The sequence below is a fragment of the Equus przewalskii genome, chromosome 8, assembly GCF_037783145.1.
Source record: "Equus przewalskii isolate Varuska chromosome 8, EquPr2, whole genome shotgun sequence".
Lineage (NCBI taxonomy): Eukaryota > Metazoa > Chordata > Mammalia > Perissodactyla > Equidae > Equus > Equus przewalskii.
In genome coordinates, this window is record NC_091838.1 from 50,842,439 (window position 1) to 50,856,369 (window position 13,931).

At 37.1% G+C, this 13,931-nt stretch overlaps 1 protein-coding gene across 50 annotated transcripts in view; it reads left to right on the forward strand.

Annotated features, from left to right (window-relative positions):
- RIMS2 (regulating synaptic membrane exocytosis 2) overlaps nucleotides 1-13,931 on the forward strand; it is a 573,066-nt gene that overhangs the window by 549,526 nt on the left and 9,609 nt on the right. The gene's annotated exons all lie outside the window — the stretch shown is intronic.

Sequence of the window (13,931 nt, forward strand, 5' to 3'; positions counted from 1 at the left end):
GGGTTTGAAAAATTAGCTCCACCTTTTCCTAGTTGTGTAAACTGAGTAAGAAACTTAATTTCTTTGAGCTTTAGTTTCCTCATTTTTATGTGAAATGTATATAATAATACTCATCTTGGAGAGATGTTAGAATTAGTGTTGTTATGGTTATTATTCCCTTATCCCTTCTCAAAATATTTTTCTCTTTTTTCAGAACCTTTAGATCTGTGCTGTTTAATACCAGAAGCACTAGTCATATGTGGCTCTTTAAATTTAAATAAATTAAAGTAAAATTAAATTAAAATTTAGTTCCTCAGTCACATTAGCCACATTTCAAGTGCTCAGTTGCTGCACATGGCTAGTAACTACTTATTGGACAGTGTAGAATTATAGAACATTTCTGCCATTCACACAAAGTTCTGTTGGACAGCACAGCTCTAGATACTTAATGCCATTCATATACTGCTTAACATATAGTGCCTTGGATTGTCGTTACTTATTTACTGTCTTACCTTACCTACTAAATTGCCCCAAGCCATATTCCAGAACTAGCTCTACCAAACTACCACTGCTGCTTGGCACAGACATCACTGCTTACACCACTGTCAACACCGATGTTGAATCACTGCATACTGCTCTGGGACTCCTCCTGGAAATTATGTACTGTGGCCACCACCCTCATTAGAATGGGAGCCTGTGATGTCTCTGCTTCTTTGCTTCAGTAACCTCACATTCAAAGTAGTGTCTGATCAGCAGAACCTCAGCCATGTGCTCATGCCCTAATTGCCAGGCAGACTGGAAGGGTGACACTTGACAGTTTTAGCTTCTGCAATTGAAGGATGCATTATTTCTAATATATGTGAAGAAGGTTTAAATGCTGATGAGCCAAAAACATTAACAAATATCCACTTAATAATATAATATATTACCAGTGGGAAAAAACTATTAAGCTCTACCTAGTTACCTATATTTAATTGTTTAAAATATTAGTTTGCTATTTGATTATTTTCCTCTTTGCTCAATAAGCATAAGCAGACAGGAAAGGAAAAGAAAATCTGTGTAAGAAGCTTTGGTGAAGAATATGGCTCTCTTAATTTTAACTTTTTCTCAGATTTGGCCACCCAAATATCCATGCACACTCTTATTTTGCATAAAGGACACAGTCAATCCCTCCCCAGAAATTTAACCTTAAAATGTCGTCCACTTACTGCATGTAAATTGAAATCTAGGATCTTTGAGTGATGTGTAGTTCTCTCCCTCATATCCAGATGTGGCTTTTCATATTATAATGACCTGTCAACCTAAAGACAGGTTATCTGCCTCCAACACATCCCATTGAAATGGTACAATAGCAACAGGATACCCAGAATAAAAATTCTCTTTTCAAAAGGGGAGAATAGGAAACACAGCAATCGATCATCCATAGGAATTATCAAATCACATTCAGAAGGAATATCAAAGATTGACAGTAGAATACATCTCCCCAAAGCCCCCCGGTACATAGTTGTATATTTTTAGTTGTGGGTCCTTTTAGTTGTGGCATGTGGGATGCCGCCTCAGCGTGGTATGATGAGCGATGCCATGTCCGCGCCCAGGATCCGAACCGTGGAAACCTAGGCTGTCGAAGCGGAGGGCGCGAATTTAACCACTTGGCCACGGGGCTGGCCCCCAGAATACGTTTCTTGATTTACTCATCTGGCAACCTTGGTTCTGTTTTCTGGATAGTGTTTCTTTGTCCTTTATTCTTCATAGCCACAAAGATTTGCATTAAGAGGAGGCTTCATAGCTTCAGTAGCCTGCTTCTTGCAAGTGCAGATTGGGAAACCCAGTGGTTACATCAGGGGTTAAACAGACTTTTGTAAGTGGGCTAGTAATTATTTTTGGATACAGGTCCTTCAAAAATTCAGTAGGCTTACAGTCTGTTTGATTCCAGTCACTGTGAAGTGTGAGTAACTCCAAAACCAAACATCTCATTGGACGAAGATTTTAAGCTTTAAGATTCTGTTCTTTTAGTTTCTAGCCTCTGTGCTCTGCCACTGGATGTCCAGTTGTTCCAGCGCCATTTGTTGAAGACAACATCTTTGCTTCATTGAATTGCCTTTGCTCCTTTGTCAAATATCATGGGTATATTTATATGGATCTATTTCTGGGCTCTCTATTCTGTTCCATTGATCTGTTTGTCTGTTCTTCCACCAATACCACCCTGTCTTGATTACTGTAGCTTTATAGCAAGTCCTGAAGTTGAGTACTGTCAGTCCTCCAACTTTTTCTTTTCTTTCAACATAAGTTGGCTATTCTGGGTCTTTTTTCTCTCCGCATAAACTTTAGAATCAGTTTATCAATACCTACAAAATAACTTGCTGGGATTTTGATTGAGATTGCATTCAACCTGTAGATCAAATTGGGAAGAACTGACATCTCGACAATATTGAGTCTTCCTATCTGTGAACATGGAATATCTCTCAATTTATTTAGTTCTTTGATTTCATTCATCAGAGTTTCTTAGTTTACCTCTTATAGATCTTGTACATATTTTGTTAGATTTATACCTAAGTATTTCATTTTTTTGGATGCTGACGTAAGTGGTATTGTATTTTTAATTTCAAATTCCACCTTTTCATTGCTGATACATAGGAAAGAATTTGACTTTTGGATATTAGCCTTGTATCCTGAAACTTTGCTATAATCACTCATTACTTCCAGGAGTTTTTATGTTGATTTTTTTTTCAGATTTTCTACATAGATAATCATGCCATCTGTGACCAAAGACAGTTTTATTTCTTTCTTCTCAATCTGTATGCCTTTTATTTTGTTTTCTTGTCCTGTTGAATTAGCTGGAACTTCCAGTATGATGTTGGAAGGAGTGGTAAGAGGGAACGTTCTTCCTTTGTATCTGATCTTGGTGGGAAAGCTTCTAGTTTCTCATTATTGAGTATGATGTTAGCTGTAAGTTTTTTGTAGATATTCTTCATAAAGTTGAGGAAGCTCGCCTCTGTTCCTAGTTTACTGAGAGATTTTGTCATGAATAAGTGTTGGATTTTGTCACATGCTCTTTCTACGTCTGTTGATATGATCATGTGATTTTTCTTTTCTAGCCTGTTGATGTGATGGATTACATTAATTGATTTTTAAATGTTGAACCAGCATTGCATAACTGGGGTAAATCCCATTTTGTCATGGTGTATAATTCTTTTTATACATTGTTGGATTTGATTTGCTGATATTTTGTTGAAGATTTTTGTATATGTGCCCATGGGATAATGGTCTGTAGTTTTCTGTTCCTTGTAGGGGCCTCTTTGTTTTACAGGTGAGCATCAAGACACAAAAAGGTCAAAGTCCTTTTCAGTTCCACATGCTGGCAAATCGACAATTTTTTACAATGTATTTAGTATTATTTTACTGCTGTCGTATCATTTGATGAACTCTCCACTTCTTGGTGTGGATAGATGTAAAATGACATGCTGACAGGTAGAAATGCATATGTGTAGAATAGAGAACAGCTATTTCTGGCACATTTGTTTGAATTTTATTATGAATATATGTTGTCATCATGTTCCTGAAGTCAGAATTCAACAATAAAATTGACATTTCCCCGTTTTTCATGAGAGAACAAGAACATGAAAGATCAGAATCTCAACAATGCCCATAAAACAATTTATTTTAAGTTTATTTGGGGGGCCAGCCTAGTGGTGTAGTGGTTAAGTTTGTGCACTATGCTTCAGTGACCTGGGGTTCACCGATTCGGATGCTGGGCGCAGATCTAGCACTGCTTATCAAGCCATGCTTTGGGAAGTGTCCCACATATAGAATAGAGGAAGATGGACACAGGCATTAGCTCAGGGCCAGTCTTCCTCAGCAAAAAGAGGATTGGCAGTGGATGTTAGCTCAGGGCCAATCTTCCTCAAAAAATAAATAAATAAAAACGTTTATTTGGCTATGCAGGGAGAACATGAGATGAGGTTTCAAATCACTGATTACTCTGAAATTAGAAATTAGCTTCCAGGGGCCAGCGCCATGGCCCAGTGGTTGTCTGCGTGCTCTGCTGCAGCGGCCCAGGTTTTCACCAGTTTGGATCCTGGGCTTGGACATGGCACTGCTCGTCAGGCCACATTGAGGTGGCGTCCCACATGACACAACTAGAAGGACATACAACTAAGATATACAACTATGTACCAGGGGAATTGGGGGAGATAAACAAACAAACAAACAAAAAAGATTGGCAACAGCTGTTAGCTCAGGTGCCAATCTTTAAAAGTAAATAAATAAATAAATACATGAAACTTGAAATCCTAAGGGGGAATGTCACTCACAAAAAAAAAAAAAAGAAAAGAAAGAAATTAGCATCCAAAGTACTAAATGAAGATGGAAGCCAGCATGCTTTGAGAAATAAGCACAGGCTTTGACATTGCTGGGGTTTGGGTTCGAGTCTCATCAATATCACTTGCCAGCTTTGTGACTTAGGCAATTTTCTCATATAGAAAGTGAGAGTAATAATAACCACCATACAGCACTGTTATGAGGACTAGAGATAAGTGGATTTTATAACCAAAGCGTCTCCACATCATAGTAAATCAAGAAACAATAGCTCTTTCTTTTCTTCCTCTGTTTTAAATTTAGTAATTGAATTTTTCCCAACTCTTATTGTGAAATATTTTATACATACAGTAAAGGAGAAGTACAATGAACATCCACTATATAGACTGACCATTTTTTAGTTGACTTTATTTTTCCTGTCTCTCTCCCCTACTTTACATCCATACATTGCGCGCGCTCACACACACAGACACGCACATATATATATAATGTGTATTTTTGTGGAACATTTGAGAGTAAGGTGAATTGCAGACATCAAGATACTTCACCCTTAAGTCCTTCTGCATGCATCTCTTAATTTTTTTAAAAAAATTTATAAACAATAAAAATTTTAAAAAATCTCTATCATCTAATATTCCTTCCATGTTCAGTTTTCTTCAATTGACCTAAAAATGTTTTTAAAAGCTTTCATTCCCTTGTTTTTCTTCTCAGTGCAGGTTCTGGTCAAGGTTCATTCGTTGTATTTGATTGTTATGCTTAATCTAAAACAGTACTTACACTTTTTTTTCATGACATTGTCTTGAAGAGTCCAGACAAAGTTGTCTGGTGGAATGACCAACAATCTGAATTTGTTTGATCACTTTCTCTATTCTCTGTGTCTTCTATAAACTGAACATTAGGTCTAGAGACATGATTAGATTCAGGTTGAATGTCATAGGAGATATAAACTTCATACATCTATCAGTAGACATAATGTCAAGATTTCTCACTCTTAGACATGCGAAGTCTGATCACTTGGTTAAGAGGTGGTTCTCAGTTTCTCTCTATGGAAGAGATATATTCTTCCTTTTATGATTATTAAGTAATCTCTAGGGTGATTCTTTGATACCATCCAAATGTCCTGTTTCCCAAAAACCTCTCACTCAATGATTTTAACATCCTTTGCTGATCCTTGCCTGAATTAATTGTTACATAGGGAGTGGTGATTTTATTTAATTTTTATCTGAAACATAATTAAACTTATTTTAATAAACTATTTAAAAATATGTATATTAACTCTGTCTCTTTGCATTATGCCATACAGTATAAATTAATTTAGTATCGATAACATTTTCATACTTTTGGCATTTTTCACTCATGACATGAAATATTTTCCGTTTTTCCATAGACGAGTATTTTCAACTTATATATTGATTTTACTAAAATAAGTGGTTTCATTATTGGGTATATTTATCTAAAGTGATTTATCATACTGCATGATAGTTTCACATACAAAGAGCAGACTAAAAGGAGTTACAAATGAAAAAGAATGTCAGGAATTAGAGACCTTAAAAATCTATCTCCAAGAGAAATCTAAAGAGACATGATGACTCAATGTAATGCGGCATCATAGATCAGAAAAAAACTTCAGGTGAAAACTAAGGCAATCCAAATAAAGTATAGACTTTAGTCAATAGTCATGTATCAATATTACTTCATTAATTGTGACAAATGTACCATAGCCATGTAAGATGTTACTAAGAGTAGAGTATACTGGAATTTTGTGTACTATCATCACAATTTTCCTGTAAATCTAAAACTATTTTAAAATTAAAAATTATTTTATTTGTTTATTTTTTAATTTTTTTGGTGAGGAAGATTGCCCCTGAGCTAACATCTGTTGCCAAGCTTCCTCTTTTTGCTTGAGGAAGATTCGCCCTGAGCTAACATCTGTGCCAATCCTCCTCTATTTCGTATGTTAGACACTACCACAGCATCGCTTGATGAGTAATGTGTAGGTCTGCACCTGGGATCCAAATCCACGAACCCAGGGCCACCTGCCAAAGAGGAGCATGTGAATTTAACCACTGTGCAACCAGGCCAGCACCTAAAAATTATTTTAATGTGTTTAAAATATGAATCTGAAGTTCAAAAACAATGATTAAAATTTCTTTAAGCATACTTATAAGACAAAAGCCATGAAACCAAGTTATAAAATAGAATATCAAATGCAGAATTTTTTTTAAGAGAGCTGTATTCAAAGTGGTCACATATTTTAATGAAGTTGAAAAAAAGAAAAAAAAGAAAAAAATTTAAAACCTCACATACAAGTGAATGGAATACTGTCTATAGCTGTTATATGTTTATCTGTCACAATTGTGGTAGACATTAGGATGTTTAAATATATTCACTTTTCCCCCCACCTCTGAAGTTGGGTGTGATCACGTGACTTGCTTGGCCAATGAAATCTGAGCACAACTGTAACTTCATGGCAGAAGCTTCAAGAGCTGATGTGTGACTCACCATGTCCCCACTTCTCTATGTGGAAGCAGGTAGCAACAGGTGTCTCCGATCAGCGTGGGTCCCTGAGTACTGCCACAAGTATGACTCTCAATGGGCATATAGCAGGAGTGAGATGTGAATTTTTTGTGTTAAGCCACGGATGATTATGAGTCATCTGTTATTATCACTCTTGAAGCTTCTGCCCTGAAGTTACATGAGCCAATTTTGCTCACATTTCATTGGCCAAGCAAATCACATGATCACATCTAACTTCAGAGGTGGGGGGAAAAGTGAATATATTTAAACATCCTAATACCTACTTTTGACCTCTGCTTGTAGTTCATTGTATTGTAGCTATTAACTACATAACTTTCATAATACTTGTGACAAAGCATGGAATAGTTGTGTTAAACTCTGAAACAATTTTGGAAATCAAATGTTAATTTCTATTTTATTTTAGTTATTGGTGCAGATCCTAGATTAGTCCAAAAGAAATGGTCATATATTTGTCCCTATTTCGTTTAGACTTCATAGATTTGAATTATATGTATTATAGTAAGAAGCCCCGACAAACATAAATATAAGTGCACAAGATTTTATACACAATTGTAATAATCAACTCATGAATGTCCCCATATTGAGGGACCAAATAGGTAAATAAATCATTCTTTTTCATGTCTTTATATAAAACCTGTTGATGGGAAGTTATGTCCACAGTGCCTGCCATGGAGGTTGAGGAGAGTGCTGGAGGCAATGTTAAACTTGAAAGTTTGAGAAATTAGAGGAGCAAGATGGACGACAGCTAAAGTACAATTTGAAATTATTACAACTTTCTTTTTTTTAGCATTAAGCATCTAAGGAGATTACCATTTTGGGGTTTTTTGTTTCTTTGTTTTGCTGGGAAAGATTCCCCCAGAGCTCACATCTCTTACCAATCTTCCTCTCCTTTTTTTCCCCCCTCCCCAAAACCCTAGTACATAGTTGTGTATTCCAGTTGTAAGTCCTTCTAGTTCTTCTATGTGAGCTGCCACCACAGCATGGCTACTGACAGACGAGTGGTGTGGTTCTGTGCCTGGGGAACTGAATCCGGGCCACTGAAGTGGAAAGCACCAAACTTTAACCACTAGGCCATCAGGGCTGCCTCATTACACCTTTTTAAAGACGAAAATCTTCTATCAAAGAGGGACTAGCCACTCTGGGCCTCAACTTTCTCATTGCTACAATAAAGGAGTGCATAAACTACAAAGGTACCCTGGATCCCTAAGATAACTTCTGAAATTCTATGAATAATAATTTTAGAAATTTTAGGTTTTTTTCATTCAAGTTGTTTGTTTCTTTGTTTCTTTGTTTCTTTTTTTTTTTTTTGCTGGGGAAGACTCATCCTAAGCTATTATTTGTTGCCAATATTCCTCCTTTTTTATTCTGTTTTCCCTCCAAAGCCCCAGTACATGGGTTGTGTATAGTTGTAAGTTCTTGTTCTTCTATGTGAGCCACCACCACAGCATAGCTACTGACAAACAAATGGCGTGGTTTCACACTTGGGAACCAAACCCAGGCACCAAAGTGGAGTGTGCTGAATTTTAACTCCTAGGCCATCAGAGCTGGCTCGAAATTTTAATTTTTAATACATTTTAAAATTTCTTTAAATATAATGCAAATAGCTTCTCCAAATTATACTCACTCTGGAAAAGGGTGATTTTGAATAAAATATAAAAATAGTGCCTTATGAACTCAAAGCATGTAAATTGTGATCAGAACTAAAAATTAAAGTCAGGGGCTGGCCCGGTGGTGCAGCGGTTGAGTGCCCACGTTCCACTTTGGCGGCCCAGGGTTTGCCAGTTGGGATCCCAGGTGTGGACATGGCACCTCTGGGCAAGCCATGTTGTGGTAGGTGTCCCACACATAAAGTAGAGGAAGATGGGCATGGATGCTAGCTCAGGGCCAGTCCTCCTCAAGCAAAAAGAGGAGGATTGGCAGCAGTTAGCTCAGGGGTAATCTTACTCAAAAAAAAAAAAAATTAAAGTCAGTTTTCAGACTCTACCAACCTGTCTTCAACCTGTTTACATAAATCATTTCCCATATTAACATCAAGAAAATTCTGACTCTGAAGTGAGTCTGTCTGTAATAGGAGATGAGACCTTCTAGGTGAGAGCAAGCAGGAATGGGCTCTGTGGGTCCAAGATTTGGAAAGAAGTCACCACCTCATTAAGTTTTGCATTTCATTTTGAGCCTGTCTTGGGGCTTAGGAGAGTTTCCAAATCAGTAGCAGGGAAGACCTTTTGATTTTTGTTGTCAAGTCACTCAAAGGGTTTTCTGGTTTTCAGATATTTTTAGGAGAAACTGACCTTTTGATCGTTTGTTTAATCAAGTAGCTTTCTTTGAATGCGGAGGGTGCCATGTAAATGAGTCATCAGACTAAGCAGAGCAGAATAACAAGGACACCTCCTGGGTTCTGCTGTCTGCCTGTGATGTTTTGCGATTCAAGAACTTGATTTTTACCTGCAGTCGTCTTCTCCAAATGCACTTTGGCTTAAAATGCCTAACGTTGGATGGAGTAGTTTAAGGGTTCTATAGCAATGTAATTTGGACCTTAGTTCTATAGTTTGCTACCTGAGTACTTTTAAACATCTTGATACACACACACACATATATATTGTACATGTATATGTATATGATATAGTGTATACATGTATATATATTCTTTTTTAAAAATATGCACCTTTTTTTTAACACAGCTGTTAAGTTCTTACAGATAATTTCAGTTGGTCCATTCCTATGGTCACAATAGGTTATTTTTCTAGATCTCCCTGTTAAAAAAGTTATCTAAAAAACTGCCTATTGCTGCTTAACAATTACCACAAATTTAGCAGCTTAAAACAACACCTGTTTATTAGTTCAAGTTCTGTAGGTCACACATCTGGCATGACAGGGCTGGGTTTTCTGCTTAGGGTATCCCATGGCTGAAATCAAGGTGTCGGCTGGGCTGATTTCTTATCTGGAGCCTCTGGGGAAGAATCTGCTTCCAGGGTCATTCAGGTTGTTGGCAGAATCCACTTCCTTGCAGTTGTAGGCCTGAGGTCCCCGTTCTGCTGCCTGTCAGCCAGATATCGCTCTCAGCAGCTGGAGGCTGATCTCAGGTCCTTGCCACATGGTCCCCTCGTCTTCAAGACTTTGTACACTGAATCCTTCTTGGCTTCAGCTCTCCCTGATTGACTCTTCTGGAACCAGCCAGAGAAAGCATTCTGCTTTTAAAAAGCTCATGTGTATACATTAGGCCCACGCAGATAATCTTCTTATCTTTAGGTCAACTGATTGATAACCTTAATTACATATGCAAAACCCCTTTTGCCCTGTAAAGTAACATAATCATGGGGGTCATCTTACAATTCTGCCTACCACACTTACCTCATATAGATATTCACTGTTATATAGATTCAGTTTTTAGGTTGAATAACATGGCAGAGATTTGGAACATTAAATGTGAATCTCCATCATGAATTATATTTAGATTAAATTAGTATTATTGTGATTGTGATGCAAAGGATTTGTGGCACTGAAAAATACATTTGTTTTTAAATATCTATAAATGTATCAGATATAAGTATATTTTAAAAGACATATTTTAAAGAACTATCATAAATGCTCCGCATATGACCTAGAATTCTTCGATTCCATCAGATGGCAATGAGTAGCACTATCTCCTCAATGTCTGGTGTTAATCATGGTCTTGCTCATACACTAATGACACAAACTCATAGACTTTAAAGCTAAAAAAGAACAGAGATCATCTCTCACCCTCCCCCCTCCTGTCTTTTGTAAATGAGGAACCAGAGACTCAGAGAGGACTATGACTCAGAGAAGCCACAGAGCCAGCTAGTTAGTGGTAGAGATCAGCCTAGAATACATGTTTTCTGATCCCCTATCTTATGGTAATAATAATAATAACAGTATCATTAGGTGAAGATTTGCTAGATATCAGGCAGTAGCCTAAGCACTTTAAATATATTATTTTCCTTAATCCTCACAAAAACCCTACGAGGTAGGCATTGTTATCATTGCCATTTGACAGTTTGAGAAAACTGAGTCACAGGGTAAAGTAACTTGCTGAGTGTCACCCAGCTGGTACATGATTGGGGGAGTCAAAGAGAAGCAGTTTGATGCCACAGCCTGACCTCTTCACTGTGCTCTGCTCTTTCCACCCACGAGCTGCTTCTAACAGGGCCTCTTATATGCAGTTACAGCGTTAGCATAGACAGCTGCCCAAGCTACCCATTGATTATATTCTGACAACAAATCAGTGGATAGCAAAGAATTTGGAGTCAAGGAACTATGTACAAACTCTAGTTCTATCACTTTCTACGTGGCTTCAGGGAATTGTGTAACCCGCTGGGGTCCTTCCATGTTGTATGTATAAAGTGAGGATTGTTAGAGTTGTTCTGAAGAGGATGCGTGTAAAAAGCAATCGGTAAACAAAAGGATTACATGCTCATTGTATTGTTATTCTTTGACAGATGGTGGCTGGTTCTCATCACCCTATCAGAGCAGATTTTCAAGTCACTTGTGATGTGATAGAATCAGACATTAAATGAAAAACAATAGATCTTTGACATTGCAAAGGCTATGTCCTGAGACCTTTAGGAATCTCATTTCCTTTGAAAAGTATATGTTTCCCGTATATATACTCATTCCACATTTTCAGATTTCACTGAAGTTGTCTGTCTCTCTTGATGGTTTTTTTTCACATGCGCATTCTTCACAGGAAGTGAACAGTAATGCTGCATGGAAGGCCAGGACGCAGCCCTTGGTCTCGCTCCCTCACACCAGCTACCACCTTCCATGATTCCAGTTCACACCTGGACAGAATTCTATTACTTTTTGATGTGGCCATTTGGGGGTCATTCTCATATAAAATCATAAATATTAAATTTATGAATACCGAGTTCTACTCTTCATCCCCATCCTTTTTTTAATTTTAATTTTTATCCTCTTTGTTTTATGTATATGTGTACTTTTTGCTCTAACATTTGAAAATAAGTTGCAGACAATATAGCATTTCAGGTCTAAATACTTTAACATGTTTCTCCTAATGATAAGGAAATTTTTTATAATACTTGCCATTATCTACCTAAGAAAATTAATAATTTTCTTATCCCATCTAATATCTAATCCATCTTCAAATTTTCCCTACTTGTCCTAAAATTGCTTTTAGAGTGTTTTGCTTTTAGAATTTCTTGTTTTCTTTTTTCCCAAAAAGAAACTGATCGAATTATACTCATAGCATTTAATAACCATTAAATTCCACATCTCTGGAATATTTTTTTAATCTGGAACATTTCCCTCATTTTGTTAGTTTATTTGCTTAAATTTTTCTCTTTTTTTCTTTTTTCTTTCTTTCTTTTTTTCTTTCTGAGGAAGATTCACCCTGAGCTAACATCTGTTGCCAGTCTTCCTCTTTTTGTATGTGAGCCCCACCAGCACGGCATTGACCAGAGGTGTAGGTATATGCCCAGGAACCAAACCTAGGCTGCCAAAGCAGAGTGTGCTGAACTTAACCACTAGGCCTTCAGGACTGGCCCAATATTAACTTTTTTTAAGAGACTAGGACAATTCTCTTGAACAAAATCCCAAGTTCCTGGTTTGTCTGGATTTTTTTTTTAATTGCGTCATTTACCCCATTACTCTATCCTCTGTATTTTTGAAAACTAGAAGTTCGTTCCAAAGGCCTGATTAGAAATAATTGTATATTTTTCTCCAGAACAACTTAATAGGTGATGCTGTGTATTTTATATCAGGAGGTACATATGATTGTCCCATATTAGTGTTACTAAATTTGATCACTTGATTAAGATGATGATAGCCCCGTCTCCCAGTGTTAAAGTGCATGTCTTCCTTTAACAAGTAGAACTAATTTGTGGGGTGATATCTTGGCTCATTTGAATATCCTTTTATCTAATGGTGTTAGCATCCATTGGTGTACCTTATTTAAATCGTTTGTTCCACTGGAGGTTGCAAATTGGTAATTTAAAAATTTTATCATTGCTTTTACATTTATTAACTGACATTCCTCTGTAAAGAATAGCTTTTCCTCATTGATGGGGATGCTTTATATCATCTTCTAGTTCATATCGGTACAACATGTTTATTATCAATTATCTAAAATGTTAGGCTTAGATTTTGGAACTGCACTGTAGGTCAGTCATAACTTATATTTATATATACTTTTTCAAAGCACTTTGATGTACATTAAAGTTGGAAGTGGAGAACAGATGAAATTTAAAGCAGTGTTTCAAAATGGTGAGAAAATATTTTAAGAGGCTTGGTGAAAGGGATTTCAACAAGTCACTGGCAATATCAACAAATATTTATTAATCTAAAATTAAATTATTAATACCAGGCACTAAAAGAGCTTACCATATCCCCCAAAGCTAATAATATGCATAGTCAATGTATATAAATGCTTTGGCCTGACAAGAAGTAAATTAATACAGATACTTTGGGACTGTCACCCTGTTGCTCCAGCTTTAGTAGTTTCTCAACTCCATGTTTCAGCATGCAAAGCCCTTTGTAATTGGGACTCAGTTTCTTGTCTGACCCACCGCAGCCTCCTCCATATGTTTTGGTTATTTGCACCATCCCTCAACCGCTCATGGTCATTCCCAGCTTCACACCTTTGTCCAAGCTCTTTCCCTTGCCAAAAACACTCTCTTCTTGCCTCTTCTTGGGTCCCAATCTGCTGATTTTTCAAGCCCAGCTCAAATCCCACTGCATCTCTGAAGCTCCTTCCTCCCTGACCTCTCCAGATAGCACTTGTGCCTCTGTCACGTCTGTAGTACTTGACGCAGTTTCCAGTCTTCTAACTGATTTCTGTAAGTATACCTCACACGCAAACTGTTGAAGATCCTTGACATGACTATCCAGGACCAAAAATTAAAAAGCTCTCTTCACATGGCATTGTTGGGTTTTTGCATTCCCTTTGAGAATCTCTCTGAAAGTTACCAATAAATGTGAAACTTATCAAACAGGGCTGTCTCCTTTGTATAGTTTTCTTTGCCTTCTAATATCAATCACCCCACAAAAACAGGTTTTCGTGTGAAAGTTAAGACTAGAATTGAGGATTACTCACCTCTTGTTCTTTGGAAATAATAAGAAGGCCTAGT